Raw genomic sequence first — 15,475 nt, forward strand, 5'->3', positions numbered from 1 at the left:
GAAAGGATGAAATATCTAATAAGGTTGTTTCGTAGTTTATCTCCAATAATAAACTATTGAAATCTTTTGAATATCAATCTTATAACCTTAAATTGTGACGATTGACATTTTAAGATTATTATATGCTTTTTTAAAGTGTGTGAGTAAATAGCTGGACCCCTGATGCTTTGACTTATTTGACAGAAATATTAAATATATTCGAACTAAGACAATATGGTCACCTGTGGGTTAATCAAATTATTCTTCTTTAAATAGACAACAGAAGTTAACTGTCTGTTGTAATGTGGACCTCAAGCCATCTCTCCTAAATGCCACTTAAGTGCATTTGTTTTTCCTAGAGTGAATTAAAATTGATACTGAATTCCTGTCTGATCATGGAATCAAAAATACTCTTTTTATCAGTTAAAACGATTTATTCCAGCCTACCACAGAAGCCATCTGTAAAGTTTATTAAAAACTGCAGAAAAGCATTTGGCTATAGGAAAAAAAAAGCTATTTAAAGGGTTTTTTAAATAACCAAATTTATTAAAAATTTTACAAATCTGTATAATGATTATTAATATAGAATCTTATGCATTTTATTTAATAATCAAGCATTTTTGCTCAAGGTTTTAAACTATACAATATCAAGAATTATTTAAGAGGGAGATTTAAGAGGGAGATTTAAGAGGGAGCGTATTTAATATCAAAAACTTTTATTACATAATTAAAAAATGTTTTCCAGAAATTGTATTTAAATGAGAAAAAAATAATGGTGTACTATAGATTTTAAATAGTTGTCTTATGGGACTCTTTATGGTATAATATAATTTTTCTAAGTGTGTTTTTTGTTTGGAGTTTTCTTCTACCCTCAAAAAGCAATTAGGAAAGCAATTTTTGAAAAAAAGATTTATTGCATTTATAAATAAGCCTTTTTGTGTACATTCTTTTGAAAAGGTTTTATACTACTGTAAATATGGAGCATTGTATTAACTGCAGAGTGCCTTTGTTAAGTTATATAGTAATTTTGTTAATGAACATTGAAAATGCAAGAGGACATTTCACATATGTTGGGAATATACAAAATGAATATTTTGTAAGTGCAGTAGGTGCATGCCAGTAGCCATTGAGATGTTCTTGTATTTTGCTTTTCCCTGTCTACCAGAGAATAAGATCTTTGGACTCAGAATGGAAATCCATTAGGAAGGCACATTGTTAGAAAAGTTGCATTGTACTCTGACTTGTGATTGAATGAATCCCAGATATAAACAGCCAAGACTTTTAAAATATCCAAATATGGTATCTAACTGACAAATGTCACAGCAGTTTATTGTAAGGATTACAGCAGTGAAATGGATTTGTATTTTTATCATATCAAGATGAATATTACATACTTCTTTTTCTAATGAAAAATTAAGCTTAATATAATAGTTAAGCTGAAAGTTAAGGAAAATTAATTCATTCCCTTGAATACTTGTGTTACATCAACTCTGTTTTGCTCACTTTGAAAACTTTATTCCTGACAAGTAAATTTCTGTTTACATTTTCTCTTGTAAGGTGTTTGCTAGTATTGGGTCCCAAGAAGAAAACATTGATAGATAATGTCATGCTTTATAATTCAGTAAATTGCTGCAGAAGCTTTTAAATTCAGAAAGCAGTATATTATTCATACCTGAGTCAAGAAAATTAGTATCATTTGGGGGCCTAAAAGAAATCCACAATAAAAGTTAATATATTTTGCTTGTCCTTCATTCTGCTCTATTTGCTTTGGTGGAATGGTATTTTTTAGGTAATACTAAGTATATATGCCATGTTCATTTAATAGTATGAAAAGCTAAGGTAGAAGTAGTTATTTCCAGGAGAAAGGAATCAGTTGCCAATAAACTTAGGTGGGGAAAAGTGAATATAAAATTGTTATAGCCATAAAATATATATCCATCCTTCTTTCTTTATGGTAGTCAGGATTAAGTCCAAGAAGTCTTAACTTTTATTATAAAAGTTTGACTCCCAAGTAATAAATTATTTATTTTGCTTAGAATTTTAGATTATATATGGTATGGGTGTGTAGTTGAAAATGTACTTGAAAATGCATTGCACTTTAAATATTATTTAACTGTTGACATTGTCTCCAAATTTTGCATACCAGGGGAAACTCTAAAATATTGCCATGTATACTCTGAGCAGCATAATGTATTGATATATGACTTTGTCTTTCAAGTAATGGGTTTTTTTGCTGTGACCTTTATGAGAGCAAAAATCTTCTGTCGCTAATCCTGCCTATTGCTTTTAATTATAGAAAGTATAGAAATTCCACAAAAGTCTAACAAGATTCATCATATCTCAATCCATATTAAGCTTTAGCTCATGAAAGATAAAATATACTATATTAAATTAATAATATACAATTAATGATAATAAATTAATGATATTTCATAACAATTTAGCTAACAGTAGAATGATATTTTAATTGAGATATAATTGACTTATTATGTTTCAGATATACAACATAATGATTCAATATTTGTATATAGAATGACTTTTATTCTACCCAGACCCACAAAGTATGGCATGATAAGACTTTCTCTGCATTATCAATCCTTCATAAACCTAGGTAGTCACTTTAGGTTTCATGAAAAATGACCAGCTACATGGATTCAGATATATACATTACATGTAACACACACAGAGACACAAATCTACACACATGCACAAAATATACTTTCTCCCATAGGCTATGCTTCAAAGATACTTGACTAAGGCAGCAGCTATCCAAGACAGTGTGCTATGTTTTTATTCAGTGGGGCTAGTTCATTGCTACTGATCACCATGCATTAGCTTTTTTTCTCTTGCTCTTTACTGTGTTGTGAAAATACTGTTACAAATGAATGCTATATGCCTGGAAAAGCAATGTATTTTATTCTTTCTCCTCCACCTCAACCATCTTTTATTTTTTCTTTCATCTTTACTTTCATCCATTCTCCTAAGCCAAATACCTGGAATCATCTTCAAGTCTTCTTCATCCTGTCCCAAATAGAAAATCACTTGCTGAGTCCTGTAAAAGTGTTTTTGCTTAAATATTTCTCCGGTTTACTCTTTGCTCCTTTTCTCCACTGTTAACTGCCTTGATTCGGTGCCTCACCTTTTCCTCATTCTACCAGTTCCTCCTATTTTAGAGGCTATCTAAATAAGTCTACCAGACTCTTCACTAGGTTCCTTCAAAATGAAGTGTTTGTACCTCAGGAGATAGACAAATGACTAATTAAATTAATTCTATATAGCATCCCATTTTAATTTCTGTGTCTGAGTGTGTTTTCTAATGTAACAGGTTACTGCTGTAGAATAGGTATATAACTTCACACATATATACTTATTAAGGTATGTATTTAAAATGTTTTAGTATTGGGGTACATAAACAACAGTGTTTGGAGATCATAGTCCCACACTGCTACTAGAGTAATCTTCCTGAAAGTCTTTTTGACACACCACTGCTTTACATTTGTCAGTGTTTTCTCATCCTCCTACATATCCAGAATATAACTGACAAAATCAGGAAATTAACATTGATACACTATTACCGTCTAATCCTCAGACCTCATTCAAGGTTTGCTATTTGTCCCAGTAACGTCCTTAATAGCAAAATGATCCCATACAGAATCATTCATTGCATTTAATTTTTATGTTTCTTCAGTCTTTAATCTGGAAAGTCCCTTAGTCTTTCCTTGACTGTCATTTCATTGCCACTTTTGAAGATTACAGGGCACTTATTTTGTAGAATGTCTTTTACTTTGCATTTTTATGATCTTCTCTTGTGGTTAGATTTATTTTATGCATCTCTGATAAAAATACCACAGATGTGATGCAGTATGCATTCTATCAGGTGACACACGATTTCAATATGAACCATAAATGGTGATGTTAACTTAAATCACTTGACTGAGGAGTTCTCTGCAAGTCTTCTCCATTCTCTTCCCCTTTCTAATTAATAAGTAATTTGTAGGGAAGAACCTTGAGACTGTGTAAATATCCTATTCCTTATCAGACTTTCATTTTCTGTTTTCAGTGGTTTATATTGGTTATTATCATTATTTATTTTGATGTTTGAATTGTCTCAAATTTGGCTAATGAGAGCCACTTCAGGCTGGCTTCTGTGTTCTTTTCATATGGATCCCAGAAATATTTGAGTGCTTCCTTACTAAAGGTGTTCTAGGCTCAACTTGGTCTTTCCCTTCCCCTACTCCTGGAACCAGTGATTTCTCCAAGGAGCTCTGCTTCCCTTTTAGTGGAAAATGGTATTTAGAAACTAAGATCATGGTACTAGATGTGCTCATTGTTACTGGGATGTTGCTTCTCTTAGGTCTTCTCAGTAGACATAGCCAAGGACTAGATGTATGTATGTACATTCATAGACATACACATTTACTTTTCTTTGTCTTCATAGATATTGGAAACCATTCTGGTTTTTTCCCTTTTCATATTTATAACTCCCTCACTGAAAACTGGCTCCCATTATCCTTGATATATATTAGAAGATTAATCCCCTGACGTAAAACTAATCTCCTATCACCCTCCATTCCCCTGCTGCATGGACACCTTCTTTGCTTGCCATAACCTGAAGGCTTTTAGATTGAATTGTTCAGGAAGGAGGGGAGAGAGAGGGATTGAAGACAGACATTTTTATTTTTTACAAGCTTCTAAAATTATTTTAATGAGCAGTTAGGAATAAGAACCATTGTTTTATGTATTTTAAAAATTGTTCAGTTATTAAAAAGTTTTTAAGCTAAAAATGAATGTTTTTGCAATTTTAAAACAAATATGCACAAGGCGTATAACCCAAGGCAAATTTCAACAAACTGATACTTTAAAATTATGTTGTATACTTAAATATAAGATATAGACTTAATATTATTTTGTTTTAAATTTTTATTTTATTTTGGAGTAGAGTTGATAAACAATGTTGTGTTAGTTTCAGGTGTAGGGTAAAGTAATTTAGTTATTCATATACATGTATTTATTCTTTTAAAAATTCTTTGCCCATTTAGGTTATTAGAGTATTGAGCAGAGTTCCCTGTGCTATACAGTAGGTCCTTGTTGGTTGCCTATTTTAAATACAGCAGTGTATACATGTCAATCCCAAAGTCCCTAACTATACCTTCCCCCAGCCCTTCCCCCCGGTAACCATAAGTCCATTCTCTGAGTCTGTTTCTATTTTGTAAATAAGTTTGTATCATTTTTTTTTAGATTTTGCATATAAGTGATATCATATGATATTTGTCTTTCTCTGTCTGACTTACTTCACTTAATACGATAATCTCCAGGTCCATCCATGTTGCTGCAAATGGCATTATTTCATTCTTTTTAATGGCTTAGTAATATTCCATTGTGTATATGCACCACATCTTCTTTATCCATTCCTCTGTCAATGGACATTTAGGTTGCTTCCATTTCTTGGCTATCATAAATAGTGCAGCAATGAACATTGGGGTGCGTATATCTTTTTGAATTATAGTTTTGTCTGGATATATGCCCAGGAGTGAGATTTCTGGATCATATGGTAATTCTATTTTTAGTTTTGATAGGGATTGCACTGAATCTGTAGATTGCCTTGGGTAGTATAGCCATTTTGGCAGTAATGATTCTTCCAATCCAAGAACACAGTATATCTTTCCATCTGTTTGTGTCATCTTTGATTTCTTTCATCAGCGTCTTATAGTTTTCAGAGTACAGAACTTTTGCTTCCTTTTGTAGGTTTCTTCCTAGGTATTTTATTCTTTTTGATGTGACTGTAAATGGCATTGTTTCTTTAATTTCTTTCTGATCTTTTGTTGTTAGTGTATAGAAATGCAACAGATTTCTGTGTGTTAATTTTGTATCCTGCAACTGTACCAAATTCATTGATGAGCTCTAGTAGTTTTCTGGTAGCATCTTTATGATTTTCTATGTATAGTGTCATGTCATCTGCAAACAGTGACAGTTTTACTTCTTCTTTTCCAATTTGGATTCCCTTTATTTCTTTTTCTTCTCTGATTGCCATAGCTAGGACTTCCAAAACTATGTTGAATAAAAGTGGCAAGAGTGGAAACCCTTGTCTTGTTCCTGATCTTAGAGAAAATGCTTTCAGCTTTTCATGGTTGAGTATGATGTTAGCTGTAGTTTGTCATATATGGCCTTTATTACGTTGAGGTATGTTTCCTCTATGCCCACTTCCTGGAGAGTTTTTATCCTAAATCAGTGTTGAATTTTGTCAGATTTTTCTGCATTTATTGAGATGGTCATGTGGTTTTTATTCTTAAATTTGTTGATGTGGTATATCACACTGATTGATTTACAGACATTGACAAATCCTTGCATCCCTGGGATAAATCCCACTTGATTATTGTGTATGATCCTTTTAATGTATTGTTGGATTTGGTTTGCTGGTATTTTGTTGAGGATTTTTGCATCTACGTTCATCAGTGATATTGGCCTGTAATTTTCTTTGTGTGTGTGTGTGGTATCTTTTTCTGGTTTTGGTATCACGGTGGTGGTGGCCTCATAGAATTAGTTTGGGAGTGTTCCTTCCTCTGAGACTTTTTGGTAGTTTGAGAAGCATAGGCATTAACTCTTCTCTAAATGTTTGATAGAATTTGCCTGTAAAGCCATCTGGTCCTGGACTTTTGTTTGTTGGGAGGTTTTAATCCCAGTTTCAATTTCAGTACTTGTGATTGGTCTGTTCATATTTTCTATTTCTTCCTGGTTCAGTCTTGGGAGATTGTACCTTTCTAAGAATTTGTCCATTTTATTAGCATATAGTTGCTTGTAGTAGTCTTTTGTGATCCTTTATCTTTCTCTGTTGTCCGTTGTAACTTCTTATTTCTAATTTTATTGATCTGAGCCCTCTCCCTCTTTTTCTGTATTAATATAGGGCACAGTTCACTATTCTCTTTTTTCTAGGGTATACTTGATATAGAGCTCAACACCTTCTGTGTACTGAAACACCCCAAATGAAGATAACTTCTTTTGGCGTGGTTAAATGAACAGGTATTACTATAAATATTTCTTTTAAAAGGACATCATCCAAGTGATATATATTCACAGGTGCCACTGAGAATTTAAATACACATCATATACTTTACAGTGACTGTGCCAGTTATGATTCTAGCTTTTCGTCCCTGTTCACGTTCTGTTTTGTGAAAAGCCAAAAGGTGTACATGACAGGTCATTGTCTGAATACTACAAGATGAGCTATCTTAGCTTGGAGACCTCCATTTGGTTCACTCTTACTTGATCTTTCTAGTATAGTACTCTTTTTGAGTGGTAATAAGTTGACTTCATATGCATGAAGATCTCATTTAAATTCTTATGGAAGATTTTCTGGCACTACAAATGTATGACATACCAGCTCAGGCAAGTGTGGTACTTTTTGGTAATCATTTGTATTAGAAATCCCTGAGTAGGGAAGTCTGATTTTTTAAAAATTTTTGTTCTATTTTTCCAATTTTTTTTGCATTGAGCAACTAGAATTCTGTAACTGAAATGCTTGTGTCCAATGACATATATAAATACTTACTATCAAGCAAAATAATCATTGAGAATTTTGCCTCTTTAAAAACTGAACAGAACAATCTCTCCAAGGAGTATCTTGCCACAATATTAAACAAGCACATTTAATTGAACCTGGTGATACTGGAAATTAAATGTCTGAGTTTTATGTATTATGAAGATTTATAAAAAATATAAAATTAAAATGAATTATCCTTTAAAGTTCTTTTAAATTTGAATCATATAACTGACCCATAAAAAAGGACTTTTTAATACTTTATTCATTTGACCTCTGGGATTTTATCTGGCATTAGGTTAGATTTTAAGTTTCTAAATTTAGCATAGTTGACAGATAAGTCATTTCCAGGTATAACTTATACCACTTAACTGTCTTAATTCAGTATTCTTCTAGGACTTGTGTGACATTAGAGGTTATAACAATATGTTTTATCAAGCTTTACTGAGTTTTTTGATTTGCCTTTTTACTGATACAGTTATGTAAAGTCTGGAGGAAAGTTGTTTATACAGTATCCTAAATTAGAATCCCATAGGAAAATCTTTGGTAGTTTGTAGACTTACGAAAAGTCTGAGAATTAAAACTATGGTGTGGTTGTCCTTGATGATGGCTATAGTTAAATATTTAAACTTTAGATTTCATCTTTGCTTTACACCACAGGTGTAAAGCCCAAACACTTCCAGGTGATCTTGTACCTTATCCTAGGCCAAGTCTGGCTGTTGCTGGTTACTCTAGCACTTTTCCTGGCAGGAAAAATTGTTTGTATAAATGTCTTTTAAGTCTTAATTTCTAACAGAGTGCTGTACTTTGAGACTAGTAACAGTGTTTTGTGAATTCAGTAAAAAGTAATAGCCATTAACAATTCTACTAACTATAGATGCTACTGTGCTTTAAAAAAAAAAAAACAAAGTGTTATTTGTATAAATTGAACGTTTATGTACTGAACTGAACTTTTTATTTGTCTTTATTGCCTGCTCAAAAAAGTTGTTTACTTGATTGTCCTAGACATGTTTCTGAACCCTGTCTCTAGGTAATATTTTCGCCAAGTCGCAATTTTCAACAAAACATTGTTTATGGTTATTCTTTATAACAGAATTGGAATCTACACTGATCTGTTAGTTCTTTAACCTAGGGTAATTTTCATGGGGACTGTGCAATACACATTAAGCACACTGGTATACTGCAATAAGTCATGGTCAGGTATTCCTTAAGAATCTTTTCAAAAACAGGATTTCTTTCCTCCAGATAAAATTTGTTAGTGTTTATGATGTCCATTTTTATATATCTCAGAATATTTATAGAGAAAGAAAATGATTAGAACCTCTAAAATTATACAGATGTTTTCTGTATTAATATTTTGAAAAAAATGGAAAGACTACATCATCTTTTAAGTTACACTTTCTACAAACTGGGAAAACCAAGCCATTTTCTAATTCGGATGGCATGTGGGCTTGATGTGTTTGCATAGCGTGCTGTAAACCATGCTGTGGAATACCATATGATGAGAAACTGAATCATAACTGAGATAAATAATCAAAGTACCGTAGGGTGCCATATATAGGACTACCTTTTAGAGCTCACTAACTTCATACTATCCTTTGGTTTAAAAAATTTATCTTTTTATTTTTATTTTGGAGAGAAAGTTACCTACTAAAAATCTGATGGCTAAGCTGAAGGATATTTCATTACAGCTTTTAAAAAGTTAATAAGAATATTTTTACCTTATTAACCCAACATTGGACATACTAATTTGGGGTTATATAATATACCAAGAAGGAATGTAGGATATATTATTTATGTAAACATATTATTTTTAGTATTCATATGTAATGTGAGTGTGAGAGACATTGTTCATTGCAGAGATGGTCTTAGTTGAATTAAGTGAGCCCATTCCCAGAGTTGTGAAAGTAACACCTGAATGATAGGAATGACTTAAATCCTAGCTTCAAAAAACAGAGTGAGAGTTCATGTATTCTAGATGTAGATACAGTTAGATAGTTACTTCTAATTTTAACATTTAGTTTTACTATTTCATCATTTTGTAGAATTACTTATCTCTTAAAAAATTGTCTTTCTGACCTATGTATTGTGGTTTAAGAAGTACCCTTTTGCTAAAACTTAGTCGTCTTTAAATCTAAGCTAAGAAAATTAGAAGTATGAACTCAGTTAATGAAATTGAGTTCGGAAATCAAATATATTTAAGCATTCTAGTCTTGATTTTCTGATAGAATCTTATCAAGGTTAATAAGAAACTACAGATTAGGAGTTAGTGTGTTATGCTATGTTACATTTTAAGACACTCATTTTTTGACATCTCTCAAATTAGGATGTGTATCTATAAGTGGTTTATTTCTTTGTGATAATATTTCTTTTTTCCATAAAAATTTGCCATTAAATTTATGGAGTTATAATCTGAGGCATTGTTGAGTAAGAATATTGAGTAATTTAAAATGCACAGAAAGTCAAAGTATGCAGTGTGATGCAGAGGAAAGAGCTTTATGAGCTTTGAAAAAGAAGCAAACTGAGTTCAGATATTAACCATTTACAATGTTTGTGACTTTCAGCAAGTTGCTTCACTTCAGTGAGTTTCAGGTTGCTCATTTGTGAAAGGTTTAATGGCAATATTTAGAATAATAGAGGCACTCAGTAAATGACACATCTTCTTATTCTTAAAAATAAACAATCATTGGGCTTCCCTGGTGGCGCAGTGGTTAAGAATCTGCCTGCCAATGCAGGGGACACGGGTTCAAGCCCTGGCCTGGGAAGATCCCACGTGCGGCGGCAGAGCAACTAAGCCAGTGAGCCACAGCTACTGAAGCCTGCACGCCTAGAGCCCGTACTCTGCAACAAGAGTTGCCATGACAATGAGAAGCCCGCACAGTGCAACAAAGAGTAGCCCCCATTCACCGCAACTAGAGAAAGCCCACGCGCAACAACGAAGACACAACACAGACAAAAAAAATTTAAAAATTAATAAATAAAGTAAAAAAATATATAAGCAATAATTTTAGCCACAGAGAGGAGAGTTCAAAATCAGTGATAATGTTCTGATTTTTCAAACGTAAAAAATGTTTTTTAAAAGGAATCTGAAGAACAGTTTTCTGTGTTTTATTTTTTATCTTCACACATACCAAGTAAAAATCTTTCTTGTCTCTTTCAGAGTTTCACACCAAATAGAGTAAGGTCATGTCTAACTTTTTCATTCACGAAAAGGTCCATTTGTTTTAATTTCTTGCTAGAGCTTAAGAGGCATTGAAAGCTATTTTTATATTTAATCTACTTTTAAACTAAGGCACTTGTAGCTCTCCAAACTTTTTAAATTATATACTATTCTATAAGGTGTCTCTTCTAAATTTATTGTATAACATTAGCAAATAGTTGGTATTTTTTATATTGATGGCAATGACTGTTTCGCATTAAATATAGAATTATGGTGCTCTGTGAATCGCACTCATCATATACTAACGTGTTTATTTTGTAAGTAGAAGGAATGATATTTAGAAAGTAAAGGTTTACTATTATATTTAAACCACTGACTCTACCAAGTATTGACTAATAGGAAAAGACGTAACTGATACAGGCAAAAGTTCCCTTGTAGGGAAGGAAACTTGTTTTTAACTGCAGACATTATTTTAATAGGTGAAGAAATATCAAAGAAATTTCCCATAGACAGGAGAGGTATTATTTCTGTGTCAAGGTCATGAAAGCTATAAACTTGAAACTGAAATGAAAATAAAAAGTTAATAAAATTTAAAAGTAGTGAACCACGAAAGACAGCTTTGAGATAACTTATGAATTCACTTTGTCAACGTGTATACAGTTTTTGATAACAGAAGATTCATCAAGCCTAACAAATAGCTTTTAGAGAATAGGCATATATATAAGCAACACATCCTTTTATTGTATAAATGTTTGAATACTTTTAAGGATGGAAATGTGGGAAGTTACGGGCTAGCACTTTTACATTCCTGTGGAATCTGGAAATTAAGGTAATTTGCTCTTAGGGCATACTGTGTAAATCCATTTAGAATGCCATAAAGTGATTATGTGCCTTCAGTATGTCTTACAAGCATTTGTGCCAAGAGAAATCCTCATTCTTAAGTAAATAAGGAAATTTGTACTCATTCTCAGGTGCTACTAATGTCTTTCTTTTAAAAATGTAGAATCTCAATATGTGCTTTATATGTAAGAGTTAAAGGGCAGTGATTTATACATGTAAATTCTTTAGAACCCTATCTTTACACCCCATACCTCTCTCTCTCTGCCACCTGCTCCCTTGATTCCCAGTGGAAGAAACCATTAATAATGTACTTCCTTAATCATAGCATATATATTTCTCTATTTGTTTGTTACTTTAAAAGTGGAATATCCCTTTCTGGGAATATCAAATATGCTGTTCTTAACATATTTTCTGCTGGTAAAATGCTAAGTAAGGCAGATTATAAGACTGTGGTTCACACTATCCTCCCACTGCCCCATAGCCCCATCTTAGTCCAGTCCTGTTCTATATTAGCTTCAGTTCTTATTTTGACAGGACCGTATGAACTACCTGTAACTAACTTTAATTAGTTAGGTTAGGTGAACACCACTTTATTTCTCCTTGTGCTTTATTTATCAAAAAATTTTTTTTGATCTTCTGATTTACATCATAGTTTGAGATTTTCATCACTTGTCAATCTACGTAGCCCAGATTTCTGTGATTTCTCCTCAAAGTATAGTCTACAAACCACCTGCACTAGGATCGTCCAGAGTAGTTCTGTTAAGTAGGCAGCTTGGAAGGCCCATGAAGATCTGCTAAATCAGTATCTCTGGAATGGTACCCAGGAATCAGCATTATTATAAGCACCACAGGTGACAATTATGCTTATTAACATTAAAGAACCACTTCTGTGACCCTCATCTCTGTTAAATTCCTTACATATAGTTTTGTCTCTAACTGAAGTATTCACTTATTGTAACTACAGAGTATCATTCACTCTCAGACTTTACTCTTCTCTAATAGGACTTTCTTTCAACCCCACAGGCAGGTTCAAGATAGGTTGATGACATCTGATTCAGGTTCAGTACCGTAGCATTTCTGGATTGCTGATATCCTATATTCCCTTTCTTCTTTCCAAGTTCTGGAATTGCCCAGCAACAGCTCAAGGATCTTCTCTGAGCTATAGATTCAGTTTGTCCCCATCAATCTTCTTCAGTTACTCAGCTTCATCTTTTTTCTACTTCTGTGTGGCTGTTGATACTGTTGGTAACATCTTCCTTCTTATAAACTCCTTCCTTGCCTTCATTGAACCTGTTCTCTTCCTGGTTTTCTCCCTTCTTGGCAGACCTTTTTTTTTTTTGGTCTTTTTGATAAGCTTCTTTGGCCTGTTTTCAGTCTCTTCTCACTCTGCAGGTGACAGCACCCGTACCTGCTCACTACCCTACCAGTTTTGCTACAGGAAAACCTGGGACTTAAGATTAAATGATCCATCTACTTTCTCTGAGTTCATGTTCATCAAGAGAGAGACTTTCTGCCTTTTAAAATATTATCCTTTAGTCTAATAATTAAGACATAATGTAGTGATAAATTTACTAATAAGTTTTAGTTGGCCATTTCCACCGTCTATTAGTCTCCTTTTATTATAAAGCTTAAATAGTATTTGCTTAACTAGGAAAATACATTACAACATGATCTCCAAGGGAGATATTAGTGTGGAGATATGATTAAATTGATATAACTGAGGTGTCAGACTCTATTTGAGTTTTATTTAAAGCTAGAGTAATAATTCAGAATAGCAAATTTTTAGTGTAATAAAACTAATATCCTTTATATAAAATATTGCTTTAAAAAATGCTTCTTACTCTTTTTTTCTCCTTTTTTCTTTCCTCTGACTCTACCTTTCTGGAGAAATTTGAAGTCAGAAAAAAATTACGTGTGTGTTTTTTAATTTCTTAGAAATGGAATACATGGTTATTGTAGAATATTTGGAAAATTTTGAAAAGATAAAAATATTTAAGGGCTTCCCTGGTGGTGCAGTGGTTGGGGGTCCGCCTGCCGATGCAGGGGACGCGGGTTCGTGCCCCGGTCTGGGAGGATCCCACATGCCGCGGAGCGGCTGGGCCCGTGAGCCATGGCCGCTGGGCCTGTGTGTCCGGAGCCTGTGCTCCGCGGCGGGAGAGGCTGCAGCAGTGAGAGGCCTGCGTACTGCAAAAACAAAAAAATTTAAAATTACCTGCAATTATAGCACCTAAATGTATTTGTATTTCTGCTCATATTTTAGTGGTATATTCTATCTCAACCTCCTCTCTAAAAATGGCAATTATATTATACATTCTGTTACATACTTTTTTTCATATAATTGCATTATATGACAGTTTTCTATAGTGTTAAATACTCTTTTCTAATGAGATTTTTTAAGTACTATACAATATTCTTTTGCTCAGATATACTCTCAGTGTAATTTCTGGGTCAAAAAAATGAACATTTTAAAAATAAGAAAGTGCCCTACTGATCTCAGTTGGCCTTGGCGTGCAGCAGCGGCTTGAAGCAGGATTTTCGTTCCCAGACAGAGATTGAAGTCAAGCCACAGCAGTGAGAGCGCTGAATCCTAGCCACTAGACCAGTGGCCAGGGACCAGGCCCTGGCGCATCAGCTGTGTAGAAATGAATTTCCACATAGAGTTGGAAAGTAGTGAAGCAAGTAAAGTGTTTATTAGGAGGAAAAAGGGTACCTGTGGATAGACACATGGGTGGGCTCAGAGGGAGTGAGTTGCACCCTCATGGTAGTTTGAATCACTTTTATGGGGCATTTCTTCTGGGTTTCCTTTGGCCAGTCATCTTGATTTGCCTGGTTCTGAGTCCGTATTTGGTATATGTCAGGAACCTCCCATGTGTGCATGCGCATCTCTTAGCCAAGATGGATTCCAGTGAAGAGGTCTGTGGGTAACCTGACATCACTTACTATGAGGTGATGCCCCCTTTAGACCTTTGAGGAGCCTTTCTGTGCATGAATAGTTGGGAAGGTCTCCTTGACTTCAAGAATGAGGAATATGTGGTCTTTTATCTGTTATCTGGGCAGGGCTCAGCTCTTCTCTCGCTCCTGCTGTTTTGGAGTATCTGTCCACAGGGGAGAAACTCCAGCTGTTCAGACTGGGGCCCATCTGTCTCCTGCCTCACTACTAGTAATAATATTAGTAGTTAACATTTATTGAGTACCTCTATGTGCCTAGCATTATCTAAGCACTTAAAATGTATACTCATTTAATCCTCACCATAGTCTTTATGTTAGTTACTGTCTTTCATCTCTTCTCTGTGGATTAAAAAAAATGAGGTTCAAAGAAGTTCAACATTACACAGCTAGTAAGTGGTACAACAGTGATTCAAACCCATATCTGCCTGATTCAAGAGCCTGTATTTTAGAAACTTTTCATATATTGAAATAGGAATTCTCTATTCCTTGTTGCAAGAGCTTCTCAAATTAGATTTTGTCCTGAAGCCATTTTAGATTTTCATCATGTAGAAACTCAGATAATTTTTCTATTATAAATAAACACTACTAGTAATAGGAAAAAGAAAAATACTTTTATTGTTAAGTGCGATCTATTTTGGTCTTTTTAATGAATAGGAGACTAAATCCTGGAGGTAATTCTTAAATGAATCGATTAAGGATGGTACTACTGTAAGGTATTAAAAGATAGACTATAACTCCTCAAGGCCCTTTCTTTATAAAATTCAGTGAAGTATGTGTCTTTGCTTAGGGAGCTGCTGCTTGACAACATAGATGATTTATGTGGACCCAGCAGAATCTAATCTGTTGCACTTGGAGGGAGGTGAGGGAAAGGGATCTAGAAGTGAATTTTTTTTTTAAATTAGGTATTAAGCATTGTATTTTAGCTGAGTCAAATATTACCGTCTAATGTTTGTCATGAGTTGTGAAGCTTTGAAAACCTGTACTGTAAAAAGAAACTAAAACCAATCATATTC

The 15,475-nt window shown here is 33.7% G+C and overlaps 1 protein-coding gene across 5 annotated transcripts in view; it reads left to right on the forward strand.

The window, feature by feature from the left end:
• PHF14 (PHD finger protein 14) overlaps nucleotides 1–15,475 on the forward strand; it is a 198,273-nt gene that overhangs the window by 129,747 nt on the left and 53,051 nt on the right. The window lies entirely within an intron of this gene.

The sequence above is a fragment of the Aethalodelphis obliquidens genome, unplaced genomic scaffold, assembly GCF_003676395.1.
Source record: "Aethalodelphis obliquidens isolate GAN/ISIS:26980383/991018 unplaced genomic scaffold, ASM367639v1 scaffold5, whole genome shotgun sequence".
Taxonomy (NCBI): domain Eukaryota; kingdom Metazoa; phylum Chordata; class Mammalia; order Artiodactyla; family Delphinidae; genus Aethalodelphis; species Aethalodelphis obliquidens.